This window comes from Chanodichthys erythropterus, chromosome 12, assembly GCF_024489055.1.
Source record: "Chanodichthys erythropterus isolate Z2021 chromosome 12, ASM2448905v1, whole genome shotgun sequence".
In the NCBI taxonomy this organism is placed as follows: domain Eukaryota; kingdom Metazoa; phylum Chordata; class Actinopteri; order Cypriniformes; family Xenocyprididae; genus Chanodichthys; species Chanodichthys erythropterus.
Genome location: NC_090232.1, coordinates 7,351,646 through 7,372,482, shown reverse-complemented (window position 1 = coordinate 7,372,482; position 20,837 = coordinate 7,351,646). Strand labels below are relative to the sequence as shown.

Sequence of the window (20,837 nt, the reverse complement as noted above, 5' to 3'; positions counted from 1 at the left end):
CATGAGCAGCAAATCATCATATTAGAATGATTTCTGAAGGATCATGTGGCACTGAAGACTTGAGAAATTATGCTGAAAATTCAGCTTTGATCACGGGAATAAATTACATTTTAAAATAGATTCAAATAGAAAAAAATATTTTTAATTGTAATAATATTTTACAATATTACTGTTTTTACAGTATTTTTATCAAATAAAAGCAGACTTAGTGTTCAGAAAAGACCTCTTTTAAAAACTTTTTTTTTTTTTTTTTTTTTTTTTTTTTAAATACCTTTTGAACAGTGGTGTACCTTTGACATTTGCATAAACATGTCATAAAACTGGTGGCATTCTTGCAATATTCTCTCTAGTTCACGCTTTGAGCGTGTAAATCCAACACCATATAAATGAGTCCCAGACCCTTTCAAAGCAGTGGAGCAGAGAATGGCACTTCCTACAGGCAAGCCCAATATGAAATGCTTTTTTATCTGTGTGCAAAGAGATCTAAAGAGATTCATCAGTCCAGAAAGAGAGAGAGAGAGAAATACAAAAAGTGGATAACAAGACAGAGAGAGCTTGAAGATACAAGGGTGCAATGATGCCTTGAAGCGCTCTCCACATCTCTGCATTTAAAGAGCTTAGAGCACAGTGAGAGATCATCTGTCTTTTTTATTATTCTCTATTATCTCTGTTTATGATGCCCATAATCATCTTTGTGCATGTTCTCCAAACACTCAGTGCTAATTCATATGCATTTATATGATGTAAAAAAAAACAGTATCTCACAGATACATTATGATGGAAATTACTCATAACGATTGTACGGCTTAATGGCCTTTGGTTTTATTCTGTTTGCTGTTTCTTGTAAAAGAACTGTGACTTGAGGGTATAAGATATATATTTGTGAAAAAATACTGATTAATGTATTTGAATGCATAACTTTAATAAATGATCCATTCTGAAAAAAAAAAAAAAAATGTACAAAGAAAGATCTTCACCAAGGAAGGCCGGAAAGAAGGGCCAGATATGCAGAAATAACCTGATGCCAGGTTACAGGTTTAGTGCGGCAGGACGTCTAATTTCCTGTGGATTTCTTTTGTCTGTGGATGGAGCACGACTTCCTCAGTTACAGGAATATCTTTTCGGAATATCGCTCTTTTTTAAACCCCTATCAGTCAGATTATCAGTGTCTTCTCCTTAACACCAGCAAAATGAAGTGGAAATACTGTAAAATTACACCAAAACATCTTGGATATATATAAAGAAATTAACTTTTTATATATTATACATTCATACATTGAATGTAAAAATTGTATACAAAATGAAAAAACAAATGTTTTGCTTAATAATATTAATTTTCTTAATAATAATGCATTAAACATATTTTTATAATGCATTATACATAAAGGCTTTAAGTAAACCGCAATGTTTTATCTATAATGTTTGATCTTGAATGAGATTTAAATTAATTAATTAATAATAAAATAAATTTTTCATTAAATTAAAGGGTGATGGTCAGACCATCATTCTTTCTTTGCACCCTGCCAGTAACTCAGTGAATCCATTTCTTTTTCCCCTGGCACTTGACAAGTGTTAATGTTGGACCCCGATTGTAGGTTTGCACAAATTACATTGCTGGCATGTAAATAATAAGTGTCTGACTGCAGCTTTGGATTTGTTATGGAGATGTGTCGGGGTAAGATGGGTCAGGGTGAATGGGGCCAAATCAAGCAGAAGGGGGAGAGGTTGCCCTAAAACTGTTGCACAGAGAAATATGTCTGTCTGAGAGCCGAGCACATCATGTGCCTGTCATGGGTTGTGGTGTAAGTGTGTGATGAGGGAGAGATGTATAAAGAAAGAGTGTGCTGGGGCAGAGAAAGAGAGAACCGAAGGCGTAAAACAGTAAAAAATGCGTAAAAAATCTTACTAACCAAATTCAGTCTGCACACTTTGAAGAACCATTTAAAGGGATAGTTCACCCAAAAATAAAATTTCTGTCATTATTTTGTTGTTCATTAAGTTGTTTTACACCTGCATGAAGTTCTTTCTTCTGCTGAACACAAAATAAGATATTTTGAAAGGAAAAAAAAAAAAAAAAAAGTTGACCATTGACTTCTAGTATGGAAGAAAATATACTATTAAAGTCAACAGTTTGGTTACCAATATTCTTCAAAATATTTTCTTTTGTGTTCAGCAGAAGAAAGAAATTCACACTGGTTTGCAACAACTTGAGTAAATGATGATAGAATGTTCATTTTTGGGTGAACTATCCCTTTAAGTATCATACTAGTATTATTTAAATAAAGCAAATGCATCTCCGTCCCTGAAAACATACAGTACAAACAGAGACCTTGATGTCCATGTAACTTTACCTCCACTGATAACAACCCACAAGCACACTTCAGCACTAGAGAGGCACTCGATCCCCTCGCTTGGTGAAAGAATTACCAGCTTCATCATGAGAAACATAGGTCAATAGAATCTCAATGCTACTCTACACTAGTATCCCTTCTAATGATTGTGGTGTCAAAGACAAAAAGAGCAAAAATCTGCAGGTGTCGTGCAGTGATTTGTGTGAGAGGATTAGACGCATTCGATAAATTTGGTCTTGGTGGACTACTGAGGGTTCACAGGGATTAGAAACAGCTGATTATGGGCTGGTTGGTTGAGAGAGAGGTCACAGTAGATGTTTACCAAAGAGTGTTAATTAATCCCTCTTAGTAGACCACAGAAAGACAGTATGTCTGAGCATGTGTGGGTATAAAGATTGAAGTCTTTGGGAGCTAAACGAAGATTAGTGAACTCCCTGACAGGAGGTGACTAGAGTAGAACCCATTATATGTGCCGTGGCTATCCGTGTCATTTAGTGGCTCATTACACACTGTAGTCAAGGAGAACCAAACCTGCAGGACACGGTGAGTGGCTATTTCCAAGAAATTCACTGCACTCGTGGATAATCCAGAGTCAAAACCTCGATTAAAGACAAAACACTTTAAAGTCAAAAACACTCTTTGACCAAAGAGTTTTTATGAGTTTTTCAGGTCATTTTCCAGGTAATAGGTGGGTTCCCTTATTTTAGACATTTGTTCATTCAATCTTTCATAAGAAAGAAAGAAAGGTTTTAAAATTCCCCATTATTTTCAGGTTTCCCATTACCATAGGAACTTCTATGTACCATGGTACATATCCAAAAACATGGTACTTTTTGTTTAGTGTTATATTTCATGAATGATCAACAACACAACAGAATATATTCTATAGACCCCATCCAATCCTTTGCATTCATCTTACCCATTCGCTTTCCGGAGGCAAACTATTATCATGACAGCAGGATAACCGAGTCTGAGAGACCTTGAACATTTGCCCCGGAGCCTGGCCGATGGCTCCAGCATTTTCTGCTGATGTCTCCATGAGGGGACGCCTCGGGGAGCCCCCCAAAGAATTACGGGATAGATCAAACCAAATCGTGACAAAAGAGCTAACTCATCAGAACTGAGATTAAGAGAGCATGGCGAGCACACCTGTGATTGGTAATGGGTAAATCCCTGGCATTTCCTTCATACGGAGCATATAGAGGACAGGAAAGGCAGGAGGGAGAGGAGATTCGTGTCACTTCAGATTGGAAACATATGAATGCTTCATAGCGGGATGCAGGACAAGAAAAACCCATGAGAAAGACTCAAGGACGGCTAGGTTATGCTGAGTTTCAGCAACTTCAGCAGGAACCACCTCAAGCGTGAATATAACAGAGCTATTTTTCATTACTCGTCCACTGGGAGCCATGGAAAATGCCACAACTATTTACTAAACAGCATTCTTATTCTTTTTGTGTGGTTCGATATAAATACAGAGCCAAATTAAGAGTTGGCATCACTTACGATCCAACTGTGCAATTAAAGTTTGCCAACTTTTAACTGTTAAATAAGAATTTTGGGGTTGATTTAAAGACTCAATGTTTGACTCAAAGTTTTGTAACAGTCTATATATTGTAGCTTTAAAGATTTTAAGATTTTACAGAATACAACATAGATGATATATCAAATGTTTAAACTGAGAAAATGTATCATTTTAAGGGAAAAATAAGTTGATTTTAAATTGCATGACATCAACACATCTCAAAAAAGTTGGGACAAGGCCATGTTTACCACTGTGTGGCATCCCCTCTTCTTTTTATATCAGTCTGCAAACGTCTGCGGACTGTGGAGACAAGTTGCTCAAGTTTAGGAATAGGAATGTTGTCCCATTCTTGTCTAATACAGGCTTCTAGTTGCTCAACTGTCTTAGGTCTTCTTTGTCGCATCTTCTTCTTTATGATGCGCCAAATGTTTTCTATGGGTGAAAGATCTGGACTGCAGGCTGGCCATTTCAGTACCCGGATCCTTCTTCTACGCAGCCATGATGTTGTAATTGATGCAGTATGTGGTCTGGCATTGTCATGTTGGAAAATGCAAGGTCTTCCCTGAAAGAGACGACGTCTGGATGGGAGCATATGTTGTTCTATAACTTGGATATACCTTTCAGCATTGATGGTGCCTTTCTAGATGTGTAAGCTGCCCATGCCACATGCACTCATGCAACCCCATACCATCAGAGATGCAGGCTTCTGAACTGAGCGTCTGACCACAGAACAGTTTTCCACTTTGCCACAGTCCATTTTAAATGAGCCTTGGCCCTGAGAAAACGCCTGCGCTTCTGGATCATGTTTAGATATGGCTTCTTTTTTGACCTATAGAGTTTTAGCCGTCAACGGCGAATGGCACGGTGGATTGTGTTCACCGACAATGTTTTCTGGAAGTATTCCGGAGCCCATGTTGTGATTTCCATTACAGTAGCATTCCTGTATGCGATGCAGTGCCATCTAAGGGCCAGAAGATCACGGGCATCCAGTATGGTTTTCCGTCCTTGACCCTTACGCACAGAGATTGTTCCAGATTCTCTGAATCTTTGGATGATATTATGCACTGTAGGTGATGATAACTTCAAACTCTTTGCAATGTTTCTCTGAAAAACGCTTTTCTGATATTGCTCCACTATTTTTCGCCACAACATTGGGTGAATTGGTGATCCTCTGCCCATCTTGACTTCTGAGAGACACTGCCACTCTGAGAGGCTCTTTTTATACCCAATCATGTTGCCAATTGACCTAATAAGTTGCAAATTGGTCCTCCAGCTGTTCCTTATATGTACATTAACTTTTTCAGTCTCTTATTGCTACCTATCCCAACTTTTTTGGAATGTGTAGCTCTCATGAAATCCAAAATTAGCCAATATTTGGCATGACATTTCAAAATGTCTCATTTTTAACATTTGATGTTATCTATATTCTATTGTGAATATATAATGTGTGTGTGTGTGTGTATATATATATATATATATATATATATATATATATATATATATATATATATATATATATATATATATATATATATATGCGTTATACAGTGCTCAGTGTAAATGAGTACACCCCCTTTGAAAAGTAACATTTTAAACAATATCTCAATGAAAACAAAAGCAATTTCCAAAATGTTGACAAGACTAAGTTTAATATAACATCTGTTTAACTTATAACATGAAAGTAAAGTTAATAATATAATTTAGATTATACATTTTTCAATTTTACTCAAATTAGGGTGATGCAAAAATGAGTACACCCCACAACATAAACTACTACATCTAGTACTTTGTATGGCCTCCATTATTTTGTATGACAGCACCAAGTCTTCTAGGCATAGAATGAACAAGTTGGTGACATTTTGCAACATCTATCTTTTTCCATTCTTCAAGAATGACCTCTTTTAGAGACTGGATGCTGGATGGAATTCCCCATAGGTGTTCGACTGGGTTAAGATCAGAAGCCACTGAATCACTTTCACCCTGTTCTTCTTCAGAAATCCAACACTGGCCTTAGATGTGTGTTTACGATCATTGTCATGTTGGAAAAGTGCACGCCGACCAAGGGCGCGGAGTGATGGTAGCATCTTCTCTTTCAGTATAGAGCAGTACATCTGTGAATTCATGATGCCATCAATGAAATGCAGCTCCCCGACACCAGCAGCACTCATGCAGCCCCACATAAGGACACTGCCACTGCCATGTTTCACTGTAGGCACCATGCATTTTTCTTTGTATTCCTCACCTTTGCAATGCCATACAGTTTTGAAGGAATTTCCAAAAACATTTATCTTGGTCTCATCACTCCAGAGTATAGAGTCCCAGTAGTCTTCATCTTTGTCAGCATGGGCCCTGGCAAACTCTAGGTGGGCTTTTTTGTGCCTGGGCTTTAGGAGAGGCTTCTTTCGTGCATGCCATTCCTCTGCAGTGTAGGCCGTATTGTGTCATGGGAAATAGTCACCCCAGTTTGGCTTTCTACTTCTTTAGATAACTGCAGTGAACTTGCATGCCGATTTTCTTCAACCCTTCTCTTCAGAAGACGCTCCTGTCAAGGTGTTAACTTCCGTGGATGACCTGGACGTCTCTGTGAGATGGTTGCAGTTCCATCTTTTTAAAAATTTTGTACCACTTTTACTACAGTATTCTGACTGATAAGTAAAGCTTTGATGATCTTCTTGTAGCCTTCACCTTTCTGGTGTAATCTGGTGTAAAGGAATTACTTGTGACATTTCTCTTCCATGTGGTCCTATATGTAATATGCATGTATATTAATTTTATATATTAAGATTAATATATAATATATATTAACACACACACACACACACACACAAACACACATATGTCTGTGTGTGTGTATTTGTGTGTGTATTAGTATATTTATACATTTATGTAGTATATATTATTAATTCATTACAGCTTTAGCTTGTCATCATCAGAATGTTATTCAACTGAAATATTTTTTTCTTTTTTTTTTTTTACTAGCAGAACTTTTATTATCTAAGTTTTTCCAAGACAGGCTCTCACTGACAGTTTAGTTATGGATTCTTACAACATGAGCTCTTACAAACTTCAGAGGCTTTATACGACATATAACGACTTACTGAGGTTTCAAGTCATTAAAAACCCCTTGATGTTTTTTGACAGGCATCAGCAGTTATACATATTTCAAACCGCAAATGGGGGCAGGATCAAAAAACAGAATTGTGTGAGTTTAACCTCTTATGTATTCTGTGTCTTTGCTGAAAGTTAGCAAATGAGGGGAGGAGGATATAATATTGCATCTGAGAACACATGAAAGTATTCATTTCTATTTACAAAATAACAAAGGAGATGACATGTTAATTTGTGAAAGTAGTTACTGATGGACCAGTGTGGAGTGAATCTTTCAGGCAAGTCAGGTACAGTTAGCTAAAATGTTGACATACCTAACTACTAAATAAAAATGATGCATAAAATCGAGCTTGGATTTGTATTGACATGCTTACATAAAATTTGTTTTCTGCCTCTTGTAAATTAGCCATCTGCTTAGCATAAAACTGCTTGGGTTCTTGTAGTTCTGCCTCTTGCATTTTGTCGAGTGATACATTTTGTCAAGAGATACTTTTTTTTCTGATTTTCTAATGCAGGGTACATGTCCCAAACAGGACTGATCTTTACAGGTGGCCTTTAGCCAGAAGAACAATGCATCAATGCCTCAGACTCGTGCATGAATACTGCATGAGCTGCCCTAATGTATTGTTCATCAGATAAAGGCCAGAACCACAACAAAGACACCAAATATCTTTACTCTGAGCTTTCATACAGACAGCCGACTTGATGTTTGTAAGGCCTTGCAACCGACTAGGTTAGTGCTATCTTACTATGACGAGGACGTTTAAAGGACATAAAGACATTTTGTAAATACCACAGAACGGGGGGAATGGGGGGGGGTGGATTTTTATTTGCAAACAATAGGTGACAGCATGGAGTTCTTTAAAAGAGAGTCAAATAGACTATTGTAGATCAGGCCTGTGGTTTAACGGAAAAACAAATAGACACTATAACAGAGACGAGCTTGGCTATTGCTTTTTCTTTGTCCAAAAACTTGTTTTAGAACATTTGAGTCAACAAAGCACAATTCACAACCTATTTTACCTCAGTAGTCTGATGCATTTCCATGTTAAAAAAATAGGAGGGGACTTGATTTTATGCATCATGAATGATTGGATCCTGAAAAGTGGGTATTAAATATGTAAACAAATAAATAAATAACAAAAATCTTAAAATGAATTATATTTTTTTGCACGTATCTTATGAACAGTTGTTCTATTTTGTGAAATATTATTACAAATTTGTGTATATATAAAATGTAGCCGCTAAATGTCAAAATGGAGCTTAATATGTTGAAAAATAAGAAATACTGGTAAAATCAATCAGTCAAAAACAGATATTAATGAAGCCAGCAAGCTAAAAGAAATCTAAAAAAAAAAACTTTAACTTTTACTTTTTTATTTAATTTTATGTATACTAATTTTATCTTCTATTATTATTGTTATATTTCATCTTTAATCTTATATTATGATATTTTCATTTGGTGAGTACTTGTGCTTATTGTGATGCTTTTCATTGTAACGTACTTTGAGCTGCATTTTTTGGTATGAAAGGCGCTATACAAAAATAAAGTTTATTATTTGTATTATTATAATTAGGTTTATTAAACTAAAAACTATAAAAGATTATAAAAACAAACTTTTCTTTTTGTTTTAATAATGTGCACAACAAACTGTTCATAATAAGATGGGAATGTGCATTAAATCTGTAAGCAGGGTTCATTTTGATCGGTTGACTTTAATGTCGAAATAAGTAAACATTACAGACAGACGGTCCTTGTTGTGGCTTTTCTTTTTTTACGACAACTTGTTTTACAACTCTTAATATAAATAACTCTAGTCAACCACTTTCACATGCGTACGCGTCCTACAACATTCAATTAGTAATAGTGAGGTACTGCCCTATCCGAGACGCATTGTTCTCGCAGCTGTTTCGCCTGACATCTTTGTCCATCGTAGCACAATCAGGAATGCATTTCATCCTATTTGGTGCAGCTCCTCCCTCTCGTATGAATCTGCTCGGCTGCTAAAAGGCTTTCCCAGACCTCATTCTCATCCCTCCACCCATAATTGCAGCATTACTCATTTTCAATAATGCTAAGTAATCCACTTACCCATGACAGCATATTATTTAATTCAGCTATGAGGCATGGCACAGCATGGCTCAGAGGACTAGTAGGTTTCTGAGGTGGTCTCAAGTCATGTTGGTGGGGAAGATGACGGTGTAATATGAAATAGCTATGCTTATGTGCATGCAACTAGTGAGAATCGCTATGGAAATAATGTGTGAAATAAAAATAAATATATTATATTATATATATATATATATATATATATATATATATATATATATATATATATATATATATATATATATATATATATATATATAATTTTATTTATTTATTTATTTATTTTGAAATGTATAAATTAATTATAAAATCACTGCATTGTTTTAAAATATTTTTTGTTCAAAATTGTAGTCATCCACACAAAACAACAGTTTTAAGATCAAGCAGAAGCCTCGGTCAAGAAGGTTGCATCTGCAATATACTGAATGAAAGTGCAAGCAAATCGGTTAACTACTGGAAGAACATTACATTTCCTAATTAATATTCAAGAGCCTTGCTGATGTTCTCCTAATTTTCAGATATTTCCTACACTCTGGTAAATGCATGTGTTTGCAGAAAAAGTTGGATAGTGTTTGACTTGCATAAGTTAACTATAAGGCAATTAACTTTGAATTTATAAAATTAAACAAATTCAGAAAAGCATAAACAGAATGATTTCTGAATTAAATTCAAATTCAAATATAGCTACAGGCAGCAATTATCGGGGTTCAAGCGCTTTAAGGCCTTTACGCACATGCAAAAAATGTATTAAGTTTAATTTAGCAAGCCTGTAACCATCTCAACAATAGATGGAAAATACCATTTACAGCCAATACAGGCAGTATACCATAGGAAATATATGTATTTTAAAGCTTTTAAACTGTTATAGCGCCACCTATGGTTCAATGCTTTTGGGTAGACTTGGCATGCCTGTTTTTTTTTGTTGTTTTTTTTAAATGACCCTGCTATAGCTATCCAAAGGCTAAAGTTCAACATGTTTTTCATAACTATTGACCTAGAGAGTCCCGAGATTTGTTCCGAAGTGGTTTTATGGAGGTTGAGCCAAATACCTAGGACTAGTTCGCCAAAGTTGTTTTTTGAAATAATCTCCAATATTTAACAAACGATTCAATGGATAGCGGTGAGAGGCAAAGTTGCTCAGAATGATGAGTTCTAACATGTGGTACTTCATGGGCTGCAAAAAAATCAGGCGATACACAATTCTTTACACATATGTAAAATGCGACGGTGCCCCCCGGTGGCCAATTTCTTTCGAATTTCTCACAGGCCTCTAGGGCCGTGTGTCAAACAGGCCCAGCGAGTTTTGTTCCGATTGGCCTCCATTAACCTTGTCTGACACCTCAGACAAAGACACTGCATTCCAATTTCAAAGTTGATTGGTTTAACGGTGAAGTAGTTATAGCCATTTTCATGTTTTTTGTTTTTTTTTTTTTTGCTGTTATAGTGCCACCAAGTGGCCAGTCGCAAAGTTCTTTTTCACGCGACCACATAATGAGCCCTTACATAGGTGTGCTGTCTCTACGACTTACGGTCTGGTCTGCCCGATCACTTTTAGGGGAGAACACTGATCCTTGGAAATTTTAACAATTTCAAATGAGTTTCAGCACTACGTTACTATATAAATGTGAATGGTAAAAGTTTTGGCCCATCTAATTTGGGCGATTGTTTTTTTAAAGAGGTCAAATTAAAATGTTAAAATTATCCTTTAAAACTTGTGCTTATAAATATGTCATCACCAAATACAGCCACTTTACATTAACCCATACTGGCAATGCCAAGCTTATATGGCATATGTGACTGAGCTTTATGATGGTCTGATTAATGAAGCGTCACTAAAGGTGGCTTTTGTAATCCCCTGACCTGAAACCACAGCTCTAGTGTGAAGTAAGAGGGCGCTTTGTATTGCTCGCCTGCTACGTTTGTTTGAGTTGGACCAACACTTGTTCGCTGGCAACGTTTCTGTTTGCTTCTCTCACAAGGGTACGACTGCAGAGGAGCAGCTCTTGGCACAGAGTTTCCTTCACAACCTCTTTAAACATCAGCACCGCTGGCTTGGAATCCGCAATCCTAACTTAAGTGCAAAAAGAACAGGATAACAGAAAGGTGGCATGGGTTTTATTTGGTCCATAGTGAAAAACTTGCATGTGTCTGATGATGAAATGCTGGTACCTTTCACCCCTATTAAGTGCAGTGGATGGCGTACATGTTGGCACTTTTATAGGGGCTGGGGTTACGTCTGGGACAGGCTCTTTCACAAGCTAAGTTACATCAGTGTCTGATTTACATGAGGCATGAATTGCAATAAGTGAAGCTGTGGGCAAAGCAAATGATTCAAACCCTGGTAGGATCAAATGTCAGTGTTACAGCGTAGTAGTTTACCAAAATGATTCAGTATGAAAATACTGAAGGATAAAAAAAAATATTAAAACAGAAAAACAAAACAGAAAAAACAAAAAAACAAAACAAAAAACATGAATTTTATTAAAATAAAATAAAATAAAAAATATGGAGAATGTAAAATATAAACACATTTATATATGTTTTCAAATATTTTATATTATTGTATTAAAATATGTATTATTAAATATTTCAAATAATGTATTTGCAGAAAAGTTGGATAGTCTTGGACTTGCTAAGTTAGTTAAAGGTTGATTAACTTTGCATTTAAAAAAATAAATAAATGGGATAAGCAAAGTATAAATGGAAAGAAATTAAAAAGATGGATGGATGGATGGATGGATGGATGGATGGATGGATGGATGGATGGATGGATGGATGGATGGATGGATGGATGGATGGATGGATGGATGGATGGATGGATGGATGGATGGATGGATGGATGGATGGATGGATGGATGGATGGATTAGTTTACCAAAATGTTTCAGTATGAAAAAAAAAAACAAAACTAAAGGATATAATAATAATAGTAATAATAATAATAACAGAAAAAATAGCAAAACAGAAAAAGAAAAAAAGCATAAATGTTATTGGAGAAAAAAAATACTTTAAATATATTTAAAACATAATATTTTTAATTATTTTAATATAAATATATATTTTTAAATATTTTTATTATTGAAATAGAGGGATTCAATTTTGCCCACCAGGGGGAGTTGCATGTGCTTGCATAACTAATGAACATGGATGTTTAGTCATATGTGCTCGGGCAAGATTCTGAAGAAATCCAAGTATTAAACTGTGGTGCATAACTCACAACTTTATGCTCCACACATAAGTGATTCCTCAAATCATGCGTTTTGTTGGCTAGATGTGTGCTGTTACCTCAATTGATCAAATGCAACATTTTTACCCACTGGGCTAAAAAGCAGGTGGATACTTAAGCAGAGACTTAAGGGTGGACTCCCTAGCAACGCCCTAACAACCACTCAGAACCCTATTGCATAGCAACAGCCATAATACCATAGCAAAGGCAAAAAGCACATTTTCTTTAGAATATGTTGTTGCATTTCACAACTTGACTTCAAATAAAATGAATTGCATTCCCAGTACAATGTCATGCTTTTAGTAATCCTGCACATGAAGATTTTAACATCTCCCAAATTAGATAAAAAGCATAAATACTTGCCTAATTTGGTTATTTACAAATGAGTAATGTCATATAAAATATTTACAAACAAAAGCTTTGAAGTCGGTTTTTGGTTAAACCATGTTTACAAGAATTATTAAATATTTTGTCTACAGTACTCCACTGACCTTTTGTAGTTAAAAAGACCAATATTGCAAGACAGAATGTTCTAAAACAAAAAACAACAGTGTTAAAAGGAATAACTGCACGCACCAAAAATGAGTATTCTGTCATCATTTTTAAACCTGTATGATTTTCTTTTTTGTGTGAAACAGTTGTGTGATGTCCGGCCTAAGAAATTCGACATCTTCACCCTTTATTCAAATATTATTAAAATGTTGTTAATGATTTAATAAGCATATTGCATAGTTGTGTTTTATTTGTGATAACACAATGAAACATGCCAAACTGCATAGCATGCATCATTTTTTTATCCAGGCTGTCATACAAACACATTATGAACACATATACATACAAAACACTTTTCTTTTCTTTTCCATATTTTGATGGTTTAATTGAACTTAAAGGGTCATTAAAAACACATATCCTCTCCGGACATCCCTTTTGTCCACTTATGTATATAATATTCCTCACATACACCAAAAAGCAATTCTGGGTGAGAAAAAACCTCCACACACTTCAATAAAGGTTCCTCGTTGGCAACATATTTAACATCCATGGAACCTGAACATTTCATAAAAGTTTCTTTAGTGGAAAAAGGTTCTTTAGATTATTGGCATTTTATTCACTGAAAGGATCTTTTGGGAACCCAAAATGGTTCTTCTATGGCATCAGTGCAAAAACTCCATTTTGGAACCTTTATTTTTAAGAGTGTTAGTCATGTCTGCCCAAGGATGATCGCATCAAATCATTGTTAGTATCGATTTTCTCCCATCATAACAGATTAGCAGTGCGGCATCAATTAGCGCCCTGTGAGTGTAGCATAGTGAGGTCGAGCAGCCACTGCTCTCGAAAACTTCTCCAAAACTAGGCGCCAAGCCATGGAAAAAACCCACACACACTTAAACATTTGATTGCTCGGAGGTTTGCTCTTTCTCTGCTCAGGAGAAGTGTTCCCATTTAAAGTTTTATTTAAGGTGAGGTATGTAAGTTTTTTTTATGTTAAAATTAGGTTTGACGAGACACTTGGCTCACAAAACGAGACTAGACACGAGATTGAGTTCACAAGACGAGACGAGATTGACAAAATTCATGACTTGAATACTATACATGAATTATGAGCTTCCAGAACTTCTGATTAAGGCTGTGTGTGACCTCCTAATTGAACTCCTTTCCACAAATTAAATAACAAAAATAAATAACACATTTTCAATATTCAAAGTGCAAACAGAGATCAAAACAGAGTGCAGAGCTAAGAGGTGGTTTCAACTACACAGCCCAGCCTAAGACAGGCGGAAGACAGGCTATTGTATGTAGTCTAATTTGCGAGCAATGGGGAGCTTACTTTTGCTTTTGAATTTGCAATTGCACATACTCTGAGTACAGGGAGAGGTGTTGCTGCGCACGGATTCTACAAGATAAATTTGCGCAATGGATCATCCGCCATGGTCTTGTCAGTCATCTCGCCTTACTGTCGTCACGTGATCAATGAACTGTGATTAATTCTGAACTGTGTGCGACTGCAGCTCGTGCTGGATGAGCAGAGCAGACATTTACAATAGTTTACAACTGAAGTGACCATTATCCAACTGAATTAAATGCTTTTTATTTCTATAAAAAAGCAAACGACAGTGGCGGCGGTGCCGCGGTGGGCATCGTAATGTAGCGGTGGCATATTCTATGCTAATTTCACCCTCACGCTCCGTCATGGCAATATTGCGAAACAGCTTTTCACTCGACGAGAAATGTCACGAGAACTCGTCACGCCCCTCGTTAAAATACAATCTCTAAACCCAGTTTATTGTTCATTGACTACTATTACTATGCCATTCATGGGTTTACTGCCCACAAAAGTGTGAACATTGAGCCTCACAGGCACCAACATTGAGAGCGGTCCACTCAGATCTGTCAATCACTTTCCAACTCAACCTACAGCGAGGATTTGGGGCGTGGCTACAGTAGCAGGCGGAGCCAGAGGGTGTTTTTTAGCCACTGTGGGACCACAACTGACGTGTTACGTGGGAATAGACATTCAGCTCGGGTTATAGAAGCACAAGCCAAAATTTACTGCATTTAGACCATCAAAGTTTCATGAGATGCTCATGTTTGCTCTAGACAGAGTGTTAGCATACTCAGTTGTTTACTCATGACACATAGCAATACAGCTAAAAGTATTCCTTTTATTAAAAGTAGCCAAATTTTACCTGTTGAAACTTCACAAGCATCTGTACGAGTTGTGATGTTTGCATTGGGGGAGGTGGACGTGCAAAAGGGGTATTTGAAAGGTTGTTTGGAAATATGCTTTTTGTAATTCCGCTAGATGCCACTAGTGTCGCAAAAACTGCATACTTCACCTTTAGGTATCAACTTTGTCTCTCCAGAGATATTTCTACTAAATTTCCTTAGGATGTATTAGGACTTGTGCAAAAGTTTCCTTTTGCTCTCCATTTCACCTTTTTGCTTCTCCATTTACCAGTTTGGTACTTCTTTCCCACAAATCTCACAACACACGGTGCTTTAAAAACCAGAAAGAACATGCTGTAATGAATAAAGGTAGTAAAAGAGTTAAACGAGTGAATTAGTCTCATACTTGTTTGGTTTGACATCTGATGGGAGGGGAATTCACAGCTATCAATGCAGTGATTGTGCGGCGATACTGCTGTGAAATTCGATAAGCGAGATTGGCCTCGTGCGATGGCTTAATTTCTGACAACTTCTGCTTACAGTTGGGTCACTGGAAAAAAAATAACCGTATTGTGGAGGTATTGTCAAAACATGTTTGAAAAATGAAGTAGAAAATCTCCCTCATATGAAGCACATTGCTCATACTAATCAAAGCACAGTCAAATGCATAAATATACTTGTGTGGATGTAAGTGATCTACAACTGTAGGAGTTTGCATGTACACGTAAAACACAATGGTACCATGGTAATGCCATGGTTTTTGGACATTTGGCATGGTCTTAGCAGTACGATCATATAATTTGGTTTATGTCCATCAAGTTCAAATAAGATGCATTTAATTAATCAGATTCCCCAATAATAGGCATACATATTTCTGCAACACAAAATAAAATAAAATAAAATAAAAAATAACCAAATTACCAGAATGTCATTATTCCATGTTAAGTTGAATTAAAAAATAATAATAAAAAATTAAAAATATTATATTTTTTAAAATATAAATATATATATATATATATATATATATATATATATATATATATATATATATATATATATATATATATATATATATATATATATATATATATTTTTTTTTTTTTTCATATAATATATATATATATATATATATATATATTTTTTTTTTTTTTTTTTTTTTTTCTTTTTTTTTAAACAACAAATGTGCCAGTGAATTAAAACTACAACATATAACATGTTTGAAATTATTTCTTGAAGTTAATGTTACATTTGACTGAAACTCTCGGACTATGAGTACCAAACACAAGTATATGATACAAACAGAAAAATATGGTGCACTTCTGACTCACAAAAACGGCAAACAAAGAGCGCTGTGCCCAGACATGCTGAGCTTTAGTGTCACCTTCCAAAAGCCTTGAGCTTGTTTCCATTTTTTTCCCCCTAAAACACTGAAGATAGAATAGAAGAGCGAGGAGACAATAGTGTCTATTCTCCTTTCTTTTTCTTCGCTCACTGTGAGACTAGACGTGCCGCCTGTCACAATGCCACTTTGGTCGTGCCAATCTACATGTCCATTTATAACGTCGTTCTGTGATTCGCCGCTTGTACAGGGACTGCCTAATCCGCGCTGAAAGAGCCCAGAGCTCCAAGGGAGGCCCCTCATTGTTACACAGAGCTGCATTTAGACAGAGTTCAAAGTGATTCTTGTGCCACCTGGCCATCTTCGAAAAACATAAAGATGACTCTTATTGGCTTGATTCAGATCATCTGAATGGCCTCAGACCACAAGAAAAGCCACCAGTGACATGAGATACTGCTGAGACCAAGGGGAGGCGTGAGTGATGGTTGGCACCTGTATTAAGACACTCAGACCACAGTAAGGATAGAAATATACTGTATGTAAGAATGCAAATGTAGATGTGAATGCTTGGCCAATTCATTGCAAGCTAGTGTACAGTCCAGTTTTACATTTAAGAAATTTTGCAAAGCAACAACCAGTGTTGCGGAAAGTTACTTTTAAAAGTAATGTGCTACAATAGTGCGTTACTTCCTAAAAAAGTAACTGATTGCATTAGTTACCTTTTATGGCAAGCAATGCGTTATGTTTGCATTACTTTTTCCTCATCTGGGCTTGGCTTGTTTGTTTATAAAAACAACAAAAAAGGTTATATTTTTGGCAAATGCAAAGGCCATTTCACATGAAAAGTGAAATGAATAGGCCTTAAGCTGAAGGAAATGCAAGTCCACACCTGTACAGTAGAGGGCGCAGCTCAAACAAACCTTTCAGCTGTGCTATTCTGGATCACAGAAGAATGGGCCGCAGGAGAAAAAAATTCAACATTCTTCATCAATAAAAAATAAATAAATGAAATGCAAATGTGATGTTTATCTAAAGTAATTATTGCTTATTTGTGTGGTGAATTGGATCACCTGAGGTCAGCAGCAAAGACATCGGTAATTAAAGTGAGATTAAATACATAAAGTATATGTGTTAACATGTTTAATGCAAGTTTGCATAATATTCTGAGAATACTGAATCTGTTTTTGTGCAAGTGAGATAAGTAAATGCATGCTCACATTTAGTCTAGAACTACAATACCCATGTTTACACAGCGCACACAACACCTAAAAAAAGTAACTCAGATATGTTGTTGTAATATTTTTAAAAGCATAATTTCAAATATGCTTTTAAAAATATAAAATGTTGTTGAAAACAGTTGTGTATGTGTTCTATATAAAAAATAAAATAAAATAAAATTATATCAAATTATATCATAATACACCAAACAGCAGCCACCCAGAACACCTAGGCATTGAGGATGGTGAGCAAACACCAGTCACTCTTTCATTAAAATGTATTATTTACTAAATAAAAATTTATTGAACACTAGTGTCTTTAAAGGTGCCGTAGAATGTCTTTTCAAAAGATGTAATATAAGTCTAAGGTGTCCCCTAAATGTGTCTGTGAAGTTTCAGCTCAAAATACCCCATAGATTTTTTTTTTAATTAATTTTTTTAACTTCCCCTTTTTTGGGGCATCATTAACTATGCACCGATTCATGTTGCGCGACCCCTTTAAATCTCTCGACTATAAGTGCAGTTATACAGTGCATAAACAAAGTTCACACAGCTAATATAACCCTCAAATGGATATTTACAAGATGTGTGTCATTCATGCTGCTGTTTACATTTAATTTGAATGAGTTTGAGGCTATGCTCTGTGTCTAACGGTTAATGCTACACTGTTGGAGAGATTTACAAAGAATGAAGTTGTGTTTATGAATTATACAGACTGCAAGTGTTTAAAAATGAAAATAGCGACAGCTCTCTTGTCTCCGTGAATACAGTAATAAACGATGGTAACTTTAACCACATTTAACAGTACATTAGCAACATGTTAATGAAACATTTAGAAAGACAATTTACAAATATCACAAAAAAATATAATGTAATCATGGATCATGTCAGTTATTTTCGCTCCATCTGCCATTTTTCACTGTTGTACTTGCTTGCTTACCTAGTCTGTTGATTCAGCTGTGCACAGATCCAGAAATTAATACTGGCTGCCCTTGTCTAATGCCTTGAACATGGGCTGGCATATGCAAATAATGGGGTCATACATATTAATGATCCCGACTGTTGCATAACAGTCGGTGTTATGTTGAGATTCACCTGTTTTACGGACGTCTTTTAAACAAATGAGATTTATATAATAAGGAGGAAGCAATGGAGTTTGAAACTCAACGTATGTCTTTTCCATGTACTGAACTCTTGTTATTCAACTATGCCGAGGTAAATTCATTTTTTGATTCTAGGGCACCTTTAATCATTTTGTCTGGTCACCTTTAAATAAAAGCCATTAGTTATTAATGCTTTATTTGCATGACTTATGTGAAAATGTGATTAATGATGCAATCCAGATGCTCTTACAGAACTAATTTTTCCATGGGGGCATATCCGTACAAAAGACCCCTGACACTCATGAGCCACTATGAAGAGAATCGAGACAAATGTAATTAAGGGTATCTTTCAGGTAAGACATTAGTTCAATTCATCAAAGTTATACATGAGAACAGACAGTATCGTACTAACGTTCACAAGGACAAAATAAGGACATATAACAATCTGACAGCACTAGTCAATAGAATTAAATTAGCCTAACCCACTTAAGCCGAGAAGAGAAACAGGCGAGGGGAGATAAACTACTTAAAGGCAATGAAGACGGTCTGAATATGAGGGGTTTCGTTCGAGCTAAATGACAGCGGGGTCTGCGTCTGAATTCTGAACTGTGAGGGAATTAACCTAAAGTCTTATAAATAAAGGTCAAAGCAAAGAGCCCACTTCTTATCGAGAATTAATTTTGGCTGTATATGCTTCTTTGGAGATTAAAAACACTCTTGGACTTATATCTTATATATTTGCTATAGGCATTAACTATGATAAAGCAAAGTCCTCCTTGGTTCTTTAAATCAAAAGTAGATGATTTTCTTACAGCACTAAGATGACTCTCCAAACACATCAAGGCTTTAAAGTCAAAGGGGAAATCAAGATTGACCCTATTTTTATTATTTCATTTAATCAAACTTATGTTGTTCCAAACCTGCTGTCATTTTTTTTTTTTTTTTTTTTTTTTCTTCTATGGAACATGAAAATGTATTTTGAACAATGGTGGAGTCCAAACAATATTATACCCCACTGACAAGGAAACTAGTAATGTGAACATGTCTTCTGTAGGGAAAAATAAACTATATAATTTGTAATATATAGTATTTAAACTATAGCCTATAATTAAATATAATTAAACATAAAAAAAATTAAATCAAAAATAAATCAAAACAAAACAATAAAATAATGAAAAATTAAAATAAAAAGTTTTTTTTTTTTTCTTTCAAGACATGGTCTCTTTGTGAACGATTTATCAAATAATGAAAGATTTGAAAAAGGATTATTACTGATATAGATGGAAAAGCTCATGGTTAGCCTGACTTTCATCCTCCAACATCCCAGTCACTATAAAATCATGAAAGAAAATCTACTCATTAAACATGTGATTTTAAATTCCATCATATTGCAGAAGTAAAATAGATTATGAACATGATGTCATCTTTAAAACACTTTTACTTCATCGTCATTCAGCCCTGCTAATTTAAGATGGTTACTTTGAGATCCCATACAGATCTGGCTAAATTCTGTCCCAGATGTTTGAGGAGCCTTCTCACCCAAAAGATATCTACTTGAGGTCTCCACTACAAGTGCAGCTTTTCAAACCATTCACCAAATGTCCATTTCCTCCCCAAGAGGGAGTGTATCACTGGTACTGAGTGGTTAGTATATTTTTTTCAGGGTTATGTTGGTTTTGGAGACGGCTTAGTAGAAAAAGGGAAGCCTGAGCAAACATCTCCATTATCACCCGCTTTAGAGAAGCTGCTGCTGCTGTCCAAAAAAAACAGCGATCCTGCCAGAGCGGGACTGTCTGAGTGCAGAACACGGCTGTACACAAATACCAGCCATACCTGGAGCTACTGCAGAGGAGCTGTGACCGCAATGACCCTGCCATCTGAAACACATGCATACTAGAAGACCACAGCACACTAGAAAGATACAAGAAAAATGCAATGGCCCTTGAACGTTGTGAAGGTGTTCTGAGTGCGTTTTTAGCAGGTTTCTAAGATGTTCTGGCCCATTTGATCAGTTTGACTTAGAAAATTGCACAAGTAGGTGTTGGTAGATTAGAAGGTAAGCAAACAATCAGTTCTTGTAATAAATGTGTTGGATGCAGGAGAAATGGACAGGAATAAAGATCTGAGCAACTTTGACAAGCTAAGTAGCCCAAGCAGAGTGCCTATGATGACCCCTGTCCACTGTCAAAAGCA

At 35.8% G+C, this 20,837-nt stretch overlaps 1 protein-coding gene across 2 annotated transcripts in view; it reads right to left on the bottom strand.

The window, feature by feature from the left end:
* Positions 1-20,837, bottom strand: part of gpc5a (glypican 5a) — a 196,538-nt gene that overhangs the window by 144,313 nt on the left and 31,388 nt on the right. The window lies entirely within an intron of this gene.